This window comes from Salmo salar, chromosome ssa09 (assembly GCF_905237065.1).
Source record: "Salmo salar chromosome ssa09, Ssal_v3.1, whole genome shotgun sequence".
NCBI lineage: Eukaryota > Metazoa > Chordata > Actinopteri > Salmoniformes > Salmonidae > Salmo > Salmo salar.
Window position 1 is genome coordinate 42819405 of NC_059450.1, and position 23155 is coordinate 42842559.

General features: G+C 43.5%; 1 protein-coding gene and 1 non-coding gene across 5 annotated transcripts in view; both read right to left on the reverse strand.

Moving 5' to 3' along the window:
- The window catches only part of LOC106611370 (neurexin-3a), an 825193-nt gene that overhangs the window by 655225 nt on the left and 146813 nt on the right, over positions 1-23155 (reverse strand). The gene's annotated exons all lie outside the window — the stretch shown is intronic.
- On the reverse strand, positions 12351-12426 carry trnaa-ugc (transfer RNA alanine (anticodon UGC)). The gene has a single exon. It is a non-coding gene; the product is annotated as a tRNA-Ala (tRNA).

Sequence of the window (23155 nt, forward strand, 5' to 3'; positions counted from 1 at the left end):
ATATATATTTAACCAGGCAAGTCAGTTAAGAATTCTTAATAACAATGGCCTGCGAACAGTGGGTTAACTGCCTTGTTCAGGGGCAGAATTACAGATTATTATCTTGTCAGCTCAGGGATTCGATCTATCAACCTTTCAGTTACTGGCCAAACGCTGTAACCACTAGGCTACCTGCCGCCCTGTGGAGGGGGAGAGGGGTGTAGGGGGTGAAGGGGGAAAGGGTGGAAGGGAGGAGGGGTGGAGGGGGAGAGGGGTGGAAGGGGAGAGGCATGAAGGGGGAGAGTGGGGGAGGGGTGAAGAGTGAAGGGGTGGAGGGGGAGAGGGGTGGAGGGGGGAAGTGGTGAGGGGGAAGGGTTGGAGGGGAAATGGGGGAAGGGCGATATATACGAAAATAGGGCCATCAAATAGTGGATTCAGCAAGCCACAGCTGTTGCTGACAGGTGTATAAAATTGAGCACACAGCCATGCAATCTCCATAGAGAAACGATGGCAGTATAATGGCCTTACTGAAGTGCTCAGTGACTTTCAACGTGGCACCGTCATAGGATGTTACCTTTCCTACAAGTCAGTTGGTCAAATTTCTGCCCTTCTGGAGCTTCCCCGGTCAACTGTAAGTGCTGTTATTGTGAAGTGGAAACGTCTGCAAGCAAAAACGTCTCAGCCGCAAAGTGTTAGGCCACACAAGCTCACAGAACTTCTGGTACCACGTTCATTTGTACAAACAATAGTGTGCAAGTATGAACACAATGGGACCACGCAACCATCATACCGCTCAGGAAGGAGACGTGTTCTGTCTCCTAGTGATGAACGTACTTTGGTGCAAAAAGCGCAAATCAATCCCAGAACAACAGCAAAAGACCTTGTGAAAATGCTGGAGGAAACAGGTGCAAAAGTATCTATAGTCACAGCAAAACCAGTCCTATGTAAGGAGTGCGTACTGGCGGCAGAGAAGTCAGACGCAGGAGAGCAAAAACAGTGTTTCCAAGTTGAATAAAAACAGAACAATATATAAATGGAAAACAGAACAATATATAAATGGGTACAAAACCCGACACACACCAGACATAACATGCACAAGCACTTACAATAAACAATTCCGGACAAGGACATGGGGGCGGAACAGAGGGTTAAATAGACAACATGTAATGAATGGAATTGGAACCAGGTGTGTGGAAAGACAAGACAAAACAAATGGAAAATGAAAGGTGGATCGGCGATGGCTAGAAGACCGGTGGGTGACGTCGACCGCCAAACGTCGCCCGAACAAGGAGAGGGACCGACTTCGGAGGAAGTCGTGACATCCTATATCAACATAACCTGAAAGGCCACTCAGCAAGGAAGAAGCCACTGCTCCAAAACCGCCATAAAAAAGCCAGACTATGGTTTGCAACTGCACATGGGGACAAAGATCGTACTTTTTGGAGAAATGTTCTGGTCTGATGAAACGAAAATAGAACTGTTTGGCCATAATGGCCATCGTTATGTTTGAAATAAAAAGGGGGAGGCTTGCAAGCCGAATAACACCACCCAACCGTGATGCACGGGGGTGGCAGCATCATGTTGTGGGGTGCTTTGCTGCAGGAGGGGCTGGTGCACTTCACAAAATAGATGGCATCATAAAGACAGAAAATGATGTGGATATATTGAAGCAACATCTCAAGACATCAGTCAGGAAGTTAAAGCTTGGTGGCAAATGGGTCTTCCAAACGGACAATGACCCCAAGCATACTTCCAAAGTTGTGGCAAAATGATTTAATGACAACAAAGTCAAGGTATTGGAGTTGCCATCACAAAGCCCTCACCTCAATCTCATAGAAAATATGTGGGCAGAACTGAAAAAGCGTGTGTGAGCAAGGAGGCCTACAAACCGGACTCAGTTACACCAGCTATGTCAGGAGGAATGGGCCAAAATTCACCCAACTTATTGTGGGAAGCTTGTGGAAGGCTACCCGAAACGTTTGACCCAAGTTAAACAATTTAAAGGCATTGCTACCGAATACTAATTGAGTGTATGTAAACTTCTGACCCACTGGGAATGTGATGAAGGAAACATAAGCTGAAATAAATCCTTCTCTCTACTATTATTCTGACATTTCACATTCTTAAAATAAAGTGGTGATCCTAACTGACCTAAGACAGGGAATTCTTACTAGGATTAAATGTCAGGAATTGTGAAAAACTGAGTTTAAATGTATTTGGCTAAGGTGTATGTAAACTTCCGACTTCAACTGGATATAGTATAAGATTTGAAAGAAAATGTAAGATTGAAATGGATACGAGATTTAAAAAGGAGTAGTGTGAAGGAAAATTATTTTGTTGCTGATATTCAGAAAAGGACTTGACAATATCTGCTGCAGCATCAGCAGGCTAGATTCAAGGACATGTCATTTAGGTTTAACAGGCTTTTACATTCAGCCTGGTATTGGTATTACATACCTGTTTAGATGATAGTCATGTCACAGGGGTTGTGCATGGGTGCCTATGTGCCTGATGTGGGCTTAATGGAGACCAAGGATAAATGTGCCAATAAAGAGCCTTGAATTACTATTTCAGAGAGACTACTTAAAAATGCTTTCCTCAAAATGAACCATACAGACTTGTATATATTTTGACTTTAATAAGAAAAAGCACAAACATTACAACTTGAATATACCTGAATAATATTACTTTACTCAACAACAGAGTACAACAAAGAGGCATTACATCAAGCTCAGAGCCCCTGAACTTCCTGACAGGCAGACCACAGCGTGTGAGGATTAGCAACAACACCTCCTCCACACTGACTCTTAACTCAGGAGTCCCCCAGGGGTGTGTCCTCAGCCCTCTGCTGTTCTCCCTGTTCACCCAGGACTGCGTGACTTTGCACGACACCAACTCCATCATCAAGTTTGCTGACGACACCACGGTGGTAGGCCTGATAACAAACAATGAAGTGTGAGACTACAGGAAGGAGGTACGGTAAGTGAACTGGCTTTGTGGTTCCAGGATAACAACCTCTCCCACAACATCAGCAAAACAAAGGAGTTGATTGTTAACTTCAGGAAGCAGAGGAGGGAACACATCAACTGGACTGTATTAGAGAGAATCAGCAGTTTTAAGTTCCTCTGTGTCCACATCACAGAGGACTTGACATGGACCAACAACACCACCACTCTTGTTAAGAGGGCGCAACAGCGTCTCTACTTCCTAAGGCAGCTGAAGAAATTCGGCATGCCACCCCGGTCCTCTCCAAACACTACCGCTGCACCATCGAGAGCATCCTGACCGGTTGCATCATGGCCTGGTATGTGAATTGCTCTTTCCACGACCGCAAGGCCCTCCAGCTTTTGGTGAAGACGAACCAGTACATCACTGGAACCTTGCTCAAACCCATCCAGGACATCTACTTGAAACGGTGCCTAAGGAAGGCACGTAAGCATCTTCACACACCCCAGCCACAAGCAGTTCTCTCCCTTACCGTCAGGCAGATGGTATCGGAGAATGAAGTCTGATACCAACAGGCTCAGATACAGTTTTTATCTACAAGCCATCAGACTGCTAAACACTTGAACTGGACTGACCACCTGCACTGACTCTCTGCACCTTAGCACACATGCACTCACTCAATCACTCACACACACACACACACACACACATACAGTACATTCATGCTACACACACATCAAAACTTCTGCTACCAGACTGTTACTATACTGCTCAGTTTATACACTACTCCCCATCCCCCCCTTCCCCAAAACATATGTAAATATTGGACTATAAATTGTATCTTCCTGTATTATACTTATGCTAAAATCTTTATTATATTCTACTGAACCATCTACTTTATGTTCATATTCTTATCCTTTATTATTCCTTATTATTGTTGCATTGTCCAGAAGGAACCTGCCAGTAAGCATTTCATTGGACGGTGTATACCATGTGTATCCTGTACACACGACTAATAAAAATTAACTAATAAATACAATTAAAATAATAAAAATGTCAAATTAAAAATCTAAACTATGAGATCATCAGCATCTAAGGACATACAGAGATCTCATTCAATCCCAAACAGTCCCATGCTACTAGCTTCCCGTCCCCATTATATGTGAAAGGCTACAATTACATTCTGACGGGAGATTATTATCACACCAGGCCAGCTTTAACTAAATGTTAAACAAATTTACAGACGGGTCATTCTGAATGTTTGTTATTAATGTTTCCCAGTTTTAGTGTCAGGGGGGACGTATTTCAGCGTGACATGACCAGGAAGTGACAGGGGTAAATGTTGAATGATTACAATTAGCTTTATTAAAGTAGGAGAAAGGTCATTGGCTATTTACCTTTCACCTGAAACACGCCTGAAGGTTCATACGCTTAATGTCAATGATGAGTTAGCATAGTTAGCTTAGTGAAGGGCAGCAGCACTAATACATGGATTGTATTGGATGATAGGATAGAAAGGTTATGTGGTTGTTGCTTAGACAAACACACTCTGACAGGGTAGAGTCTAAGGAGGGTGTCATCTGCATAATCAGACAGGATGCTATCATACTATGAATGTCTGTTTAAAAAGATTGCCGGGCGGGGGAAAGTGTCAAAGTGTGGATGGATTGGAGTTGGAGTTGTTTGGGGGTGGCGGTGATGCTTGGGTTTGATGCAAAAAAAGAATAATGCCCCATTGAAGATGTATATATCAGTCCGCTGATACAGGACTAGTAAAGGCCCAGTGACCTACTTTAGTGATTTTATTTTAATAACTTGAGTTTCATAACCTCTCTGGGGTATGTGGGACGCTAGCGTCCCACCCGCAGGACACACTATTCAACAGCCAGTGAAATAGCAGGGCGCCAAATTAAAAACAACAAAAACCTCCTAATTCAAATTTCTCAAACATACAACTATTATATCCCATTTTAAATATACACTTCTCGTTAATCCAACGACATTGTCCGATTTCAAAAAGGCTTTACGGCGAAAGCATAACATTAGATTATGTTAGGACAGCGCCTAGACAACAAAAACCACACAGCCATTTTCCAAGCAAGGAGAGGCGTCACAAAAACCAGAAATACAGCAAAAATTAATCACTAACCTTTGATGATCTTCATCAGATGGCACTCATAGGACTTCATGTTACACCATACATGTATGTTTTGCTCGATAAAGTTCATATTTATATCCAAAAACCCCATTTTACATTGGCGTGTAATGTTCAGAAATGTTTTGCCTCCCAAAACCACCGGTGAATGAGCACATCAATTTACAGAAATACTCATCATAAACGTTGATAAAATATTAAACTGTTATTCAAAGAATTATAGATATACTTCTCCTTAATGCAACCGCTGTGTCAGATTTCAAAAAAGCTTTACAGCGAAAGCACACTTTGCAATAATCTGAGTACGGCGCTCAGTCACAAAACCAAACCCGCCATTTTGTGGAGTCAACAAAACTCAGACTGTACAACTACAACTAGTGAGTGGAGTTACAAACAGAATATACTATTCAAGTTAAATGTTTTACCTGTGATGAAATGTTTTCCACATACATAGAGCTATAGAGTTCTAGCTACGAGTGGCCTACTTAGACACCGGCTAAGTAGGTCTATTTCCCTGTGTGGGAGCATTGTGAGCCGTAGGTCAGGATTTTTGACCTGGTTACATGAACATTGAACAACACAGTTGCTTTGCGGCATGTTTTTATTATTTCTCTATAACTAAAAATCAACTACGAAGTTGGCTCTTTTACAATGGGGGGCAATGAAATAGAATGATTGTTTTCCCCAATTTGTGGGTGTGGTGGAAGGGAAGTCCTTCTTATGACGTGGATGTCGACTCGGAGTATGGTACAGCACATTCTATAAGGACATTTTTATGACGTCACACATGGAATAATTTCATCGTTCATTTCACCAGGTCGGGTGTTCACACACACTTCTGTTTGTCAGCATATAGTATTTCTTATAGTGAAACATTGGTTATTAAGTTATCAATACGAATGGAAACGTCCAATGCCTTTACTAAAGAATGGGTTCTAAACTGTAGGTGGGCGATCTCTCTCTCTCTCGCTCTCTCCCCCTCTCTCCCCCTCTCCCCCTCTCTCCCCCTCTCTCCCTCTACCAGTGATTTGGTAGGCAGATGGGACCTGCAGCAGTAGCAGTGAGTGTCTCTCACCACTGAGCCCTGTGGGCAGTGGAGCGCTCCCTCTCACGGGGCTTCCTCTCAGGTAGGATGAGCATCAGTTTACTGTTCAGTATGGAGAGGTTTGTATATGTGTGTGTGTGTGTGTGTGTGTGTGTGTGTGTGTGTGTGTGTGTGTGTGTGTGTGTGTGTGTGTGTGTGTGTGTGTGTGTGTGTGTGTGTGTGTGTGTGTGTGTGTGTGTGTGTGTGTGTGTGTGTGTGTGTGTGTGTGTGTGTGTGTAGCTTTATTGTGCTGAGGCAGCAGTGACATCTTGAAACATGATGATAATGGGTTGGATAATGCAGTGTCCAAATCTACCATACACAACCGCCAGGTACTGTAACAACATCAGACCACTGCTAACATGCTCCCTACTCTCTTACATAACAACATTTCAGCAAAAATGCTTCAAAAGGCTAGTCTTACCCCAAGGCTCCATCATTCCTGGCCCCGTACATGAAAACATTTAAGAATTTCTGTGTGTGTGGAGAAGGGGGGGATTAGAGAGAAAAGGAGTGATTTTAGAAAACAGTGGAGGACCCAATCATCATCCCTCAAACCCGCATTAGCCCTTCCCTAATACACACACCACACACACACACATGCACACACACAACCAACACACACAACCAACACACATACATACGCAGACACAGTGCGCCGCCGCCTCTGTTGTCTTCCCTGAGGATGAGTGGCGGTAACCCTTTCTCTCCTGGGACTCAGACAAAAGCCCCCCTAGGACAATAATCACACCCTCCACTCCCCCACCTCTCCTAGGACAGCCAATAATCACACCCTCCACTCCCCCACCTCTCCTAGGACAGCCAATAATCACGCCCTCCACTCCCCCACCTCTCCTAGGACAGCCAATAATCACGCCTTGTCACAAAGACCCCACTAGTCCTTTATCCCCCCCCTACTCCACAGCCCCCCCATGTCCCTCCAACCTCTCATCCCCCCCTCCTCCACTGCCCGTCTATATCCCTCCTCCCTCTCTTCCCCTCCTCCTCCACTGCTCCTCTGTTTCTCCTGTCCCTGTATTCTCTCCACTGCCCTCATCTATCTCTCTCCATCCCCTTTCTCCTCCCTTCTCCTCCCTTCTTCTTCCCTTCCCATCTACTATGTATTTTCCCCTCATCCTTCCCTCTTCTTCTTCTCATCTGTCTTCCTCCACCTCTCTTCCTTCTCTTCCCTTTCTCCAACACCGCCCCTCCAAATCTTTGCTCTCCCTCTCCTCCCCCTCCCCTCCTCTCCTCCTTCTCCAGCCTCTGGTTGATATACTTCAGTGGGGAGTAAAACAAATGATCCAAATTCACTCTGATGTTTCTCTAGTCTACATGATTGAGTCTGGCACTACGAAAACACAGAAAAGTATTATTTCTGGTGACTAGTAATAACTAGAATATCTATGAAAAAGTTCAACATTTTAAAAAAAGAACTAAAAAATATAATTAAGTATAGCATTTGATGCTTGAACCATGCATTTTTTATTTACTTTACCTTTATTTAACTAGGCAAGTCAGTTAAGAACACATTCTTATTTTCAATGACAGCCTAGGAACAGTGGGTTGACTGCCTTGTTCAGGGGCAGAACCACAGATTTTTGACAGCTCGGGGATTTGATCTAGCAACCTTCTAGTTACTAATCCAACACTCTAACCACTAGGCTACCTGCTGCCCCAAGTCATGGCTGCTTGCTGTTGTAGTTTATTATTTTTTAAATATTTATTAAAACTTTGTCCCATGAGAATCAGTGCATGTATGTATCTCTGTCCGAAGTAGTCACTTTCGGATCATAAGCAGTTATTGATCTTGTATCAGGTATCTAGGGAGACGTGCGAGGGACAAGTAGAATACACGGATTATGTCTCTGTCAATACCTCATCATTGATATTTCTCTCTCACAAAGGAAATAAACATGTATGAGCACTCTGGCAGTTCACACACTATGGCTAGCCCTGGCCTGAGGAAAGAACTTTCCCCTAGGGACAGAGATGGTTGGATGGGGGGATGGAGGGAGAGGGAGAGAGAGACAGAGAGGGATGGTGGAGGAATAGAAAGGGCAGAAGCCCGCGGGGATAAGCGCGAGACACTCATGTGTAACGCCACACAAGCGCCGGGCTTGATTGCCTTGTTTTTTCGTCCGTATCTTTTTTTCTCTTTCTCTCTTTTCTGTGGAGAGATAGACACAGTGGCTTCTCCCCGCCCCCTCTCCTCTCTATCCACCTATCAGCCGGGACCTGAGTATGATGAGCTTTTCTACTCTGAGTGGAGTCAGGAACAGGAGCCCGGTGAACAGCTGTCTACTTACACCCACTCTTCAGTGTGTGTGTGTGTGTGCGTGTGGTGTGTGTGTGTGTGTGTGTGTGTGTGTGTGTGTGTGTGTGTGTGTGTGTGTACCTGCGTGTGTGTGTGTGTGATGGGGGCAGGATCTGGAGAGAGAGAGATAAGGCGTCCATCCTACAAGCGACTGGCTGCAGAATATTTGCTCAGGCGAGGGATTAATCAGAAATGATATGCATGGAAAACATCATACCATCAAAACCAGGAACAGAGTAACAGACCAATAAACCAGAATCATGTTGGAATTCATCAAAACCAGGAGCAGAGTAGCAGACCAATAAACCAGAATCATGTTGGGATTCATCAAAACCAGGAGCAGAGTAACAGACCAATAAACCAGAATCATGTTGGAATTCATCAAAACCAGGAGCAGAGTAGCAGACCAATAAACCAGAATCATGTTGGGATTCATCAAAACCAGGAGCAGAGTAACAGACCAATAGTCCAGAATCATGTGTTAAAGAAGTGTAGGGGCCAACATCAATAATAATAATCAAGAGTTTGGGACTGTAAGGTTTAATCTGCATTTTTGTGAAAATTAAGTTATTAACCTAGCCTTATTCTTTTCAAAATTCTCTACCTATACCATACTCTAAATAACCCACTTTATGTTGTTAAGTTCAAAAGAATAAAAAATAAAAAATATACACACCATTCAAACCAATGAGGGTTTACAAATTTAAAGCCAATTACTCTCAGAATCTTCTTTTTAAGTAATAATGCCCGATAAGTCAGTGTTTGGAGGATATATTAGCACGGGTGTCGTCGAGGGCCGACAAACTGCCAATATATCCTTCAAACACCGGCTTATCGTGCATTATCACTTTTATAGAACAGGTTACCAACATACATTTTTCAAATAACGATTGACATATTTTCATTAAAAACGTTATTTTGATGAATTTATTCATACTCCCGAGAGATATAGTCCTGATTCTAGGGTTGCTACCCAAGCCAGTTGGTCATTCGTTCTATCGGCTTACAGTCATATCAAACAGAGCAGCAAGAACAACAGCAAAGTTGCTGCTGTCACGTCCTGACCAGTATAAGGGTTATTTGTTATTGTAGTTTGGTCAGGATGTGGCAGAGGGTATTTTGTTTATGTGGTTCGGGGTGGTGATTTATGTAGTAGGGTGTTTGATTTATTATTTCCGGGTTTTGGTCTATGTTCTATGTTTTGTATTTCTATGTTCTTTCTGGTTTGTTGTATTTCTATGTTTAGGTTGTACTTTCAATTGGAGGCAGGTACTTTCTAGTTGCCTCTGATTGAGAGTCCTATATATGGGTAATTGTTTGGTTTAGTGTTGTGGGAGATTGTTTCTTGTTTTGCCTGTGTGAGCATGACAAGACTGTTTTGTTCGTGAGTTCTTCGTTTTGTTATTTTGGTGTTCTCTTTAATAAAAAATAAATACAAGATGAGCATCCACATTCCTGCTGCGTTTTGGTCCTCTATCCCCGACGACAACCGTTACAGCTGCATTTGTTTAAGCTGTTTTCTAGTGACATTTATTTGGATACATCCATGAGAATGAGCTAAAGAGGCACGATTTCACCTGGCAAATATGCGCTCTCATCAGGACACTGTTGCACAGAGGAGCTAGCCAACAACACGGCTTCACTTCAAACTGAAGATGGAAAGACTTCAAACTAGCAGTGTTTTGTTTCGTTTGAGCTGTTTTCTATTGACATTTCTCTGTATATGTGACGTTCGTTAAAGGTAGACCAAGGCGCAGCGTGAGTTGGGTTCATCATACTTCATTTTAAATGTGAACCAACAATAAACAATACAATGAACGAAAAGCTAGGCGTGCAAACACATGCAACACAAAGACAAGATCCCACAACTGACTGTGGGGAAAAAGGGCTGCCTAAGTATGATTCCCAATCAGAGACAACGAATGACAGCTGCCTCTGATTGGAAACCATACTCGGCCAATCAAAGAAAAAACAACATAGACATACAACACATAGAATACCCCATGTCACACCCTGACCTAACCAAACAGAGAAAAACGGCTCTCTCAGGTCAGGGCATGACAGTATATAGCCATAAAATGTTGCTGATTCATGATTTCGACTGGCTGAGAAAAGCTGCCTGCCTGTTTGTCTCATCCCAACTCCCAATGAATTGAATTGAATTTCAATATTGAAACAATGTTGCAAATGTCAGAGACAGCTAGGTTTATACAAATCTCCACTATTGAAAACCAATTGCTGGTCAAAAATAAATGGGAGATAATGTCTAGATGATTTATACAGTGGAGATCAAGTTTATAAATTGTCCAGCTGGGCTGATGAGACAGGGGATTTCACAGTGAGATGGAGCAGAGTGAATATATCAGTTCAACGTCAAAGCTTTAGCCAGTGGTAACGTGTTGAATAGACACCGGCTGGAATGCAATTTTAACTAAACAGCGTCTAGGATAAGACCCACCCTTTGTATAATTGCAGGTAAACCTTCTAGTACCAAACTCTCGTAATATGCCATTTTGCAGACGCTTTTGTCCAAGGAGACTTACAGTTATGCATACAATTTCAGTATGGGTGTTCCCAGTAATCAAATCCCACTATCTTGGCATAGCAAGCGTAATGCTTTACCAACTGAGAGAGCCAGTTTTCATGATACAGCAGTAGCAATACAAGGATATAACATCTACAGAAGAGACAGGAATACCCATGGGGGAGGTATTGCTGTTTATATTCAGAGCCATATGTTATTATACTACAACTTCCAAGATGGCGTAGCAGTCAGACATCTTTATCCTTCGTCTTGTCGTGTCCCATGTATATATCTTTTTATATCTTTTTCTTCACATATATTTCTTTTTAATATTTTTCTAAACCTCAACTTCAAAATACTCTCCTGCAACCCGCCTCACCCAATGTGGTGTGGATCTGTTTTCTTCTAAAGTATTTTTATTTACCTCGGAACCGGAATCCCCCAACAGAAGCTAGCCAGCTCACTAGCTATTAGCTAGTAGTCAGCTAACCATTGCGAGCGGTCATCAGCTAACATTTAGCTCGGAATCTGCTCGAGTGGGTACTCAACTGGCCCCTACATCGCGATGTCCCCTTAATGCCCATCTGCTAGCCTGCTAGCCGCGGCCTGCTAGCTGCTAGCCACGGCCCGCTAGCTGTCTAGAGCATAATGGACTGTTAGCTAAATAGATCCATCGGCCAATTTCTTGGGCCACTATACCTATTTTGTCAATTGGACTTGGACCCCTCTGCTACTCGGAACCCTACTAATCCATCACGACTAGTCTATTGACGTCACCGCACGTGGAGGATAAAACATCCTTTCCTCCATCAAGACATCCCTCTAAGGCCCTTCTGCTAGCTTGCTAGCCCCGGCCTGCTAGCTGTCTGAATCACTGTGTCTCCAGCCAGCCCAACCACTCACTCACTTGAGCCCTATGATCACTCGGCTACGCATGCCTCTCCCTAATATCAATATGCCTTGTCCATTACTGTCCTGGTTAGTGATTATTGTCTTATTTCACTGTAGAGCATCTAGCCCTGTTCAATATGCCTTAATCAACCATTTAGTTCCACCTCCCACACATGCAGTGACATCACCTGGTTTAAACGTCTCTAGAGACAATATCTCTCTCATCATTACTCACTGCCTAGGTTTACCTCCAATGTACTCACACATTACCATACCTTTGTCTGTACATTATGCCTTGAATCTATTCTATAGCACCCAGAAACCTGCTCCTTTTACTCTACATTTTACATTTACATTTTAGTCATTTAGCAGACGCTCTTATCCAGAGCGACTTACAGTAGTGAATGCATACATTTAATTTCATACATTTTTTTTTTTTTTTTTTTTCTGTGCTGGCCCCCCGTGGGAATCGAACCCACAACCTTGGCGTTGCAAACACCATGCTCTACCAACTGAGCTACAGGGAAGGCTACATGCCTTCCTCACCATCTTAAATAAGCATACCCCATTCAAAAAATGTAGAACCGATTCTGGGTTCGTGCCCAGGCTCTGTCACAGCCGGCCGCGACGGGAGGCCCATGGGGCAGCGCACAATTGGCCCAGCGTCATCCGGGTTAGGGAGGTTTTGGTCGGCAGGGATATCCTTGTCTCATCGCGCACTAGCGACTCCTGTGGCGGGCCGGGCGCAGTGCACGCTGACCAGGTCGCCAGATGTACGGTGTTTCCTCCGACACATTGGTGCAGCTGGCTCCTGGGTTGGATGTGCATTGTGTCAAGAAGCAGTGCGGCTTGGTTGGGTTGTGTTTCGGAGGATGCATGGCTCTCGACCTTCGCCTCTCCTGAGTCCGTACGGGAGATGCAGCGATGAGACAAGACTGTAACTACTACCAACTGAATACCACGAAATTGGGGAGAAAAAAGGGGTAAAAAAATGAATAATCTATAAAAAAATGTAGAACCAGGAACAGATATAGCCCTTGGTTCTCTTCAGACCTGACTGCCCTTGACCAGCACAAAAACATCCTGACATCCTGTGGCGTTCTGCATTAGCATCGAATTGCCCCTGTAATATGCAACTTTTCAGGGAAGTTAGGAACCAATATACACAGGCAGATAGGAAAGCTAAGGCTAGCTTTTTCAAGCAAAAATGTGCATCCTGTAACACAAACTCAAAAAAGTTCTGGGACACTGTTAAGTCCATGGAGAATAAGAGCACCTCCTCCCAGCTGCCCACTGCACTGAGGCTAGGCGACACGGTCACCACCGATAAATCCACAATAATTGAGAATTTCAATAAGCATTTCTCTACGGCTGGCCATGCTTGCCACCTGGCTACGCCTACCCCGATCAACAGCCCTCCACCCCCCACAGCAACTCACCCAAGCCTCCCCCATTTCTCCTTCACCCAAATCCAGATAGCTTATGTTCTGAAAGAGCTGCAAAATCTGGACCCCTACAAATCAGCCGGGCTAGACAACCCTCTCTTTCTAAAATTATCCGCCGAAATTGATGCAACCCCTATTACTAGCCTGTTCAACCTCTCTTTTTTATCATCTGAGATTCCCAAAGATTGGAAAGCTGCCGTGATCATCCCCCTCTTCAAAGGGGGAGGCACTCCAGACCCAAACTGCTACAGACCTATATCTATCCTGCCCTGCTTTTCTAAGGTCTTCAAAAGCCAAGTTAACAAACAGATTACCGACCATTTCGAATCCCACCGTACTTTCTCCGTTATGCAATCTGGTTTCAGAGCTGGTCACAGGTGCACTTCAGCCACGCTCAAGGTCCTAAACAATATCCTAACCGCCATCGATAAGAGACATTACCGTGCAGCCGTATCCATCGACCTGGCCAAGGCTTTCGAATCTGTCAATCATCACATTCTTATCAGCAGACTCAACAGCCTTGGTTTCTCAAATGATTTCCTTGCCTGGTTCACAAACAACTTCTCTGATAGAGTTCAGTGTGTCAAATCGGAGGGCCTGTTGTCCGGACCTCTGGCAGTCTCTATGGGGGTGCCACAGGGTTCAATTCTCGGGCCGACTCTCTTCTGTGTATACATCAATGATGTCTTTTCCCTCTCGCTCTCATCCAACACTTCTCACTCTGCCCCTACTCGGATGGTATTGCGCCGTCCCAACCTTCGCTCTCTCTCTCCCGCTACTCTCTCCTCTTCCATCCTATCATCTCTTCCCTCTGCTCAAACCTTCTCCAACCTATCTCCTGATTCTGCCTCCTCAACCCTCCTCTCCTCCCTCTCTGCATCCTTTGATTTCCTCTGTCCCCTATCCTCCAGGCCGGCTCGGTCCTCCCCTCCTGCTCCGTGGCTCGACGACTCACTGCGAGCTCACAGAACAGGGCTCCGGGCAGCCGAGCGGAAATGGAGGAAAACTCGCCTCCCTGCGGACCTGGCATCCTTTCACTCCCTCCTCTCTACATTTTCCTCTTCTGTCTCTGCTGCTAAAGCCACTTTCTACCACTCTAAACTCCAAGCATCTGCCTCTAACCCTAGGAAGCTCTTTGCTACCTTCTCCTCCCTCCTGAATCCTCCTCCCCCTCCCCCCCTCCTCCCTCTCTGCGGATGACTTCGTTAACCATTTTGAAAAGAAGGTTGACGACATCCGATCCTCGTTTGCTAAGTCAAACGACACCGCTGGTCCTGCTCACACTGCCCTACCCTGTGCTTTGACCTCTTTCTCCCCTCTCTCTCCAGATGAAATATCGCGTCTTGTGACGGCCGGCCGCCCAACAACCTGCCCACTTGACCCTATCCCCTCCTCTCTTCTCCAGACCATTTCCGGTGACCTTCTCCCCTACCTCACCTCGCTCATCAACTCATCCTTGAACGCTGGCTATGTCCCTTCCGTCTTCAAGAGAGCGAGAGTTGCAACCCTTCTGAAAAAACCTACACTCGATCCCTCCGATGTCAACAACTACAGACCAGTATCCCTTCTTTCCTTTCTCTCCAAAACTCTTGAACGTGCCGTCCTTGGCCAGCTCTCTTGCTATCTCTCTCAGAATGACCTTCTTGATCCTAATCAGTCAGGTTTCAAGACTGCGCATTCAACTGAGACTGCTCTTCTCTGTGTCACGGAGGCTCTTCGCACTGCTAAAGCTAACTCTCTCTCCTCTGCTCTCATCCTTCTAGACCTATCTGCTGCCTTTGATACCGTGAACCATCAGATCCTCCTCTCCACCCTCTCCGAGCTGGGCATCTCCGGCGCGGCCCACGCTTGGATTGCGTCCTACCTGACAGGTCGCTCCTACCAGGTGGTGTGGCGAGAATCTGTCTCCGCACCACGTGCTCTCACCACTGGTGTCCCCCAGGGCTCTGTTCTAGGCCCACTCCTATTCTCGCTATACACCAAGTCACTTGGCTCTGTCATATCCTCACATGGTCTCTCATATCATTGCTATGCAGATGACACACAATTAATCTTCTCCTTTCCCCCTTCTGACAACCAGGTGGCGAATCGCATCTCTGCATGTCTGGCAGACATATCAGTGTGGATGACGGATCACCACCTCAAGCTGAACCTCGGCAAGACGGAGCTGCTCTTCCTCCCGGGGAAGGACTGCCCGTTCCATGATCTCGCCATCACGGTTGACAACTCCCTTGTGTCCTCCTCCCAGAGTGCTAAGAGCCTCGGCGTGACCCTGGACAACACCCTGTCGTTCTCCACTAACATCAAGGCGGTGACCCGATCTTGTAGGTTCATGCTCTACAACATTCGCAGAGTACGACCCTGCCTCACACAGGAAGCGGCGCAGGTCCTAATCCAGGCACTTGTCATCTCCCGTCTGGATTACTGCAACTCGTTGTTGGCTGGGCTCCCTGCCTGTGCCATTAAACCCCTCCAACTCATCCAGAACGCCGCAGCCCGTCTGGTGTTCAACCTTCCCAAGTTCTCTCATGTCACCCCGCTCCTCCGCTCTCTCCACTGGCTTCCAGTCGAAGCTCGCATCCGCTACAAGACCATTGTGCTTGCCTACGGAGCTGTGAGGGGAACGGCACCTCCGTACCTTCAGGCTCTGATCAGGCCCTACACTCAAACAAGGGCACTGCGTTCATCCACCTCTGGCCTGCTCGCCTCCCTACCTCTGAGGAAGCACAGTTCCCGCTCAGCCCAGTCAAAACTGTTCGCTGCTCTGGCACCCCAATGGTGGAACAAGCTCCCTCACGACGCCAGGACAGCGGAGTCAATCACCACCTTCCGGAGACACCTGAAACCCCACCTCTTTAAGGAATACCTAGGATAGGATAAAGTAATCCTTCTAACCCCCCCTTAAAAGATTTAGATGCACTATTGTAAAGTGGTTGTTCCACTGGATATTATAAGGTGAATGCACCAATTTGTAAGTCGCTCTGGATAAGAGCGTCTGCTAAATGACTTAAATGTAAATGTAAATGTAAAATGTCGCTCTTGCTGCTGGTGATTCTCTGATCCACCTCTACGCAGACGGCACCATTCTGTATGCCTCTGGCCCTTCTTTGGACCCTGTGTTAACTAACCTCCAGACGAGCTCCATAGAACTCTCCTTCCGTGGCCTCCAACTGCTCTTAACCTGTTGGGTCTAGGGGGCAGCATTTGCACGTCTGGATAAAAAAAATGTACCCGATTTAATCTGGTTACTAATCCTACCCAGTAACTAGAATATGCATATACTTATTATATATGGATAGAAAACACTCTAAAGTTTCCAAAACTGTTTGAATGGTGTCTGTGAGTATAACAGAACTCATTTGGCAGGCAAAACCCTGAGACATTTTCTGACAGGAAGTGGATACCTGATGTGTTGTATTGACTTTAAACCTCTCCCATTGAAAAACACAGGGGTTTAGGAATATTTTGGCACTTCCTATTGCTTCCACTAGATGTCACCAGCCTTTACAAAGTGTTTTGAGTCTTCTGGAGGGAGATCTGACCGAACAAGAGCCATGGAACGGTGATGTCCCATTAGACACCTGCGCGCTACTTCATGTTGGGTACCCTCGTTCCAATACGTTATAAAAGGCTATGCATTCGTCCACCTTGAATATTATTCATGTTCTGGTTAAAAAAGGCCCTAATGATTTATGCTATACAACGTTTGACATGTTTGAACGAACGGAAATATTTTTTTTCCCCTCGTTCATGACGAGAAGTCCGGCTGGCTTACATCATGTGCTAACGAGACGGAGATTTTTGGACATAAATGATGAGCTTTTTGAACAAAACTACATTCGTTATGGACCTGTGATACCTGGAAGTGACATCTGATGAAGAGAATCAAAGGTAATGGATTATTTACATAGTATTTTCGATTTTAGATCTCCCCAACATGACGTCTAGTCTGTATCGCAACGCGTATTTTTCTGGGCACAGTGCTCAGATTATTGCAAAGTGTGATTTCCCAGTAAGGTTATTTTTAAATCTGGCAAGTTGATTGCGTTCAAAAGATGTAAATCTATAATTCTTTAAATGACAATATAATATTTTACCAATGTTTTCTAATTTTAATTATTTAATTTGTGACGCTGACTTGACTGCCGGTTATTGGAGGAAACGATTTCCTCAACATCAATGCCATAGTAAAACGCTGTTTTTGTATATAAATATGAACTTGATAGAACTAAAAATGCATGCATTGTCTAACATAATGTCCTAGGAGTGTCATCTGATGGAGATTGTAAAAGGTTAGTGTATCATTTTAGCTGGTTTTATGGTTTTGGTGACCCTGTCTTTGACTTGACAAAACATTACACACAACTCTTGTAAATGTACTGTCCTAACATACTCTAAATTTATGCTTTCGCCGTAAAACCTTTTTGAAATCGTAAAACGTGGTTAGATTAAGGAGATGTTTATCTTTCAAATGGTGTAACATAGTTGTATTTTTGAAAAATTTGAATTTTGACATTTATTTGGATTCAAATTTGCCGCTCTTGAAATGCACCTGCTGTTGATGGAGTGCACCACAGGTGGCACGCTAGCGTCCCACCTAGCCCCAAGAGGTTAAATGCAAGTAAAACTAAATGCATGCTCTTCAACCGATCGCCGCCCGCACCTGCCGGCCCGTCCAGCATCACTACTCTGGACGGTTCTGACTTAGAATATGTGGACAACTACAAATACCTAGTTGTCTGGTTAGACTGTAAACTCTCCTTCCAGACTCACATTAAATATCTCCAATCCAAAATTAAATCTAGAATCGGCTTCATATTTCGCAACAAAGCATCCTTCACTCATGCTGCCAAACATACCCTCGTAAAACTGACCATCCTACCGATCCTCGACTTCGGCGATGTCATTTACAAAATAGCCTCCAACACTACTCAACAAATTGGATGCAGTCTATTACAGTGCCATCCATTTTGTCACCAAAGCCTCATATACTACCCACCACTGCGACCTGTACGCTCTCATTGGCTGGCCCTTGCTTCATACTCGTCGCCAAACCCACTGGCTCCAAGTCATCTACAAGTCTCTGCTAGGTAAAGCCCCGCCTCATCTCAGCTCACTGGTCACCATAGCAGCACCCACTCGTAGCACGCGCTCCTGCAGGTATATCTCACAGGTCACCCCCAAAGCCAATTCTTCCTTTGGCCGCCTCGCCTTCCAGTTCTCTGCTGCCAATGACTGGAACAAACTGCCAAAATCACTGAAGCTGGAGACTCATATCTACCTTATTAGCTTTAAGCACCAGCTGTCAGAACAGCTCACAGATCACTACACCTGTACATAGCCCATCTGTAAATAGCCTATCCAACTACCTCATCCCCATAATGTATTATTTATTTATCTTGCTCCTTTGCACCCCAGTATCTCTACTTGCACATTTATCTTCTGCACATCTACCATTCCAGTGTTTAATTGCTATATTGTAATTACTTTGCCACCATGGCCTATTTATTGCCTTACCTCCCTTATCCTACCTAATTTGCACATACTGTATATAGACTTTTTCTACTGTATTATTGACTGTATGTTTGTTTATTCCATGTGTAACTCTGTGTTGTTGTATGTGTCGAACTGCTTTGCTTTATCTTGGCCAGGTCGCAGTTGCAAATGAGAACTTTTTCCCAACTAGCCTAACTGGTTAAATAAAGGTTAAATAAAAAAAATAAAAAAATTGAAGTGTTGTGGTTGCAAGTTATCCTGCCTTATCTAAAGCCTGTTATTTTAGGGTGTTGCTATAGGCCACCAAGTGCTAACAGTCAGTATCTAGATAATGTGTGTGAAATGCTTGATAGTGTATATGATGTATACAGAGAAGTCTACTTTCTTGGGTACATGAAAATTGACTAAAAAAATTGACTTTTCATCAAGCTGTCCGCTCAAGAGGAAGCTTCTCACTGTAACCAGTGCATTTAATCTGGGGTTCAGGTCATTAATCAACCTACCAGGGTGCTTACAAACATGCATTGATCACAGTTTTACTAATACTGTAGAACTTTGCTCTAAAGCTGTGTCCATACCTATTGGATGCAGTGATCACAATATAGTGGCTATATCCAGGAAAGGTAACAAAAACGTGGTCTAAAATACTGTGTAACAGATTTTGCTCTGACTGTTATGTGGATGATGTAAAAAATATTTGTAGGTCTGATGCGATTAAAAAGGAGAATCCAGACGCTGCACTTAATGAATTTATGAAATTGCTTCTTCCAAATATTGATAAACATGCACCTTTTAACTGACTGTTAGAACTGTTAAAGCTCCATGGCTTGGTGAGGAATTAAAAAACGATATAGTTGAAAGAGATGGGGCACAAGAAGTGGCTAACAAGTGTTGGGTCTATCATTAAATGTGAAGACTGTTATTTTATCAAATCAATTCTCTATTATTACGTGATTAAACTAATCATGTAACCTTTAATTAACTAGGAAGTCGGGGCAACTCTGGAAAATGTTTATAGAGTCTCTATTTCCCGATTCGAGTACAGTCTTATTATTACCTCATCATTTCTCATTACTGAATGTCGCAAACCCTTGGATATCTGCACGAACCCTAGAATAAATTATTAATCAGCGATATACAAATTGGCTTGATTATTTATTTACTTACTAACTAATCAAATCACAGAAATACATGAAACACACACAACTAGTTCATACATTGAGTATTACATGATACAAAGAAAAGTTCCTTGTGGACAAAACTGATATGATGGCTTGGTAGACAAAGGAAAGGGGTGTGGACCGCTTAACAGCGGGAAACTCACAGCTGATAACTACACTCATAGAAATTGCTAATACTTTACATGAATGAAAAGAAATTGCAATTTACATATTTACCAGTGTATGTCTTGTAGTCTCTTTCTGTGGTCACCGATCCATCTGCTGGAGAGTCAATCGATAGAAAGTCTCTGGTTGTATTCATAGTGGATATGTCAGAGACGTCATTCATTCATCTTATACAACCTTCAGATGTAAACCTGACAGCTGGGAAATGTACACATTAACCTCTTGGGGCTAGGTGGGACGCTAGCGTGCCACCTGTGGTGCACTCCATCAACAGCAGGTGCATTTCAAGAGCGGCAAATTTGAATCCAAATAAATGTCAAAATTCAAATTTTTCAAAAATACAACTATGTTACACCATTTGAAAGATAAACATCTCCTTAATCTAACCACGTTTTACGATTTCAAAAAGGTTTTACGGCGAAAGCATAAATTTAGAGTATGTTAGGACAGTACATTTACAAGAGTTGTGTGTAATGTTTTGTCAAGTCAAAGACAGGGTCACCAAAACCATAAAACCAGCTAAAATGATACACTAACCTTTTACAATCTCCATCAGATGACACTCCTAGGACATTATGTTAGACAATGCATGCATTTTTAGTTCTATCAAGTTCATATTTATATACAAAAACAGCGTTTTACTATGGCATTGATGTTGAGGAAATCGTTTCCCTCCAATAACCGGCAGTCAAGTCAGCGTCAGAAATTAAATAATTAAAATTAGAAAACATTGTTAAAATATTATATTGTCATTTAAAGAATTATAGATTTACATCTTTTGAACGCAATCAACTTGCCAGATTTAAAAATAACCTTACTGGGAAATCACACTTTGCAATAATCTGAGCACTGTGCCCAGAAAAATACGCGTTGCGATACAGACTAGACGTCATGTTGGGGAGATCTAAAATCGAAAATACTATGTAAATAATCCATTACCTTTGATTCTCTTCATCAGATGTCACTTCCAGGTATCACAGGTCCATAACGAATGTAGTTTTGTTCAAAAAAGCTCATCATTTATGTCCAAAAATCTCCGTCTCGTTAGCACATGATGTAAGCCAGCCGGACTTCTCGTCATGAACGAGGGGAAAAAATATATTTCCGTTCGTTCAAACATGTCAAACGTTGTATAGCATAAATCATTAGGGCCTTTTTAACCAGAACATGAATAATATTCAAGGTGGACGAATGCATAGCCTTTTATAACGTATTGGAACGAGGGTACCCAACATGAAGTAGCGCCAGGTGTCTAATGGGACATCACCGTTCCATGGCTCTTGTTCGGTCAGATCTCCCTCCAGAAGACTCAAAACACTTTGTAAAGGCTGGTGACATCTAGTGGAAGCAATAGGAAGTGCCAAAATATTCCTAAACCCCTGTGTCTTTCAATGGGATAGCTTTAAAGTCAATACAACACATCAGGTATCCACTTCCTGTCAGAAAATGTCTCAGGGTTTTGCCTGCCAAATGAGTTCTGTTATACTCACAGACACCATTCAAACAGTTTTGGAAACTTTAGAGTGTTTTCTATCCATATATAATAAGTATATGCATATTCTAGTTACTGGGTAGGATTAGTAACCAGATTAAATCGGGTACATTTTTTTTATCCAGACGTGCAAATGCTGCCCCCTAGACCCAACAGGTTAAGAGATATAGTTATGTGTGTTTCCTGTCCCTCATGAGATCACCAAATGAAACTTGACATGACTGTCCCTTAACCTCTCTTGGTTAGGGGGCAGTATTTTCACGTCCGGATGAAAAGCGTGCCCAAAGTAAACTGCCTGTTACTCAGGCTAGGGTATGCATATAATTGGTATAGAAAACACTCTAAAGTTTCTAAAACTGTTAAAATTATGTCTGCAAGTATAACAGAACTGATATGGCAGGCGGAACCCCGAGGACAAACCATCCACCCCAAAAAACAATTCAGCCGATCACTGTTTTCAATGGCTGTCACTTTTATTATAAGGCGAAATGCCCCCATATTGCAGTTCCTAGGGCTTCCACTAGATGTCAACAGTCTTTAGAAAGAGTTTCATGCTGGAAAAATGAGCCAGAAATTGTAGTTTTTCTAGGTGGCTCCCATTTTGGCTGTAATGTTTCCAAGCGTGTGGAAGAGAGCGTGTTCTTTGGTATTTTTTTCTGGTAAAGACAATAACGATTCTCCGTCTTAAATTGTATCGTTTATTTACGTATTAGGGTACCTAAGGTTTGATTATAAACGTTGTTTGACTTGTTTGGAAAAGTTTATTAGTAACGTTTGGGATTCATTTTGTATGCATTTTGATGGAGGGAACCTGGGTGGATTATTGACTGAAACGCGCCAGATAAACTGAGTTTTTATGGATATAAAGAAGGACATTATCGAACAAAAGGACCATTTGTGATGTATCTGGGACCTTTTGGAGTGCCAACAGAGGAAGATCATCAAAGGTAAGGCATTTATTATATCGCTATTTCTGACTTTGGTTGAAATATGTTTTTCATGCTTTTGTATGCGGGGCGCTGTCCTCAGATAATTGCATGGTGTGCTTTCGCCGTAAAGCCTTTTGAAATCTGATGCAGCGGCTGGATTAAAAAGAAGTTTAGCTTTAATTTGGTGTATTACACTTGTGATTTTATGAAAGTTAATTATTTAAATTCTGTAGTTTGAATTTTGCGCTCTGCAATTTCACCGGATGTTGGCCAGGTGGGACGCTACCGTCCCACCTGCCCATAAGAAGTTAGTGTCCACGGACCATTCCCACATTCTCAAAAATAGAAATATTGGTTAATTCTCCAATTTTGGTGATTAGGAGTTTTGGGAAGAAAAATGTCTCCATTTGTTCTCCATAGGCTCTCTCCATGCATACTCCATGGTACCGAAGAGAGAGAGAGTTTCTAGCAGGAATTTATGACAGTTGTAAAACCTGATGTGGGAGAGAGAATGGGAGAGGGGGGAGCCACAATATACACCCCAAAAGGGC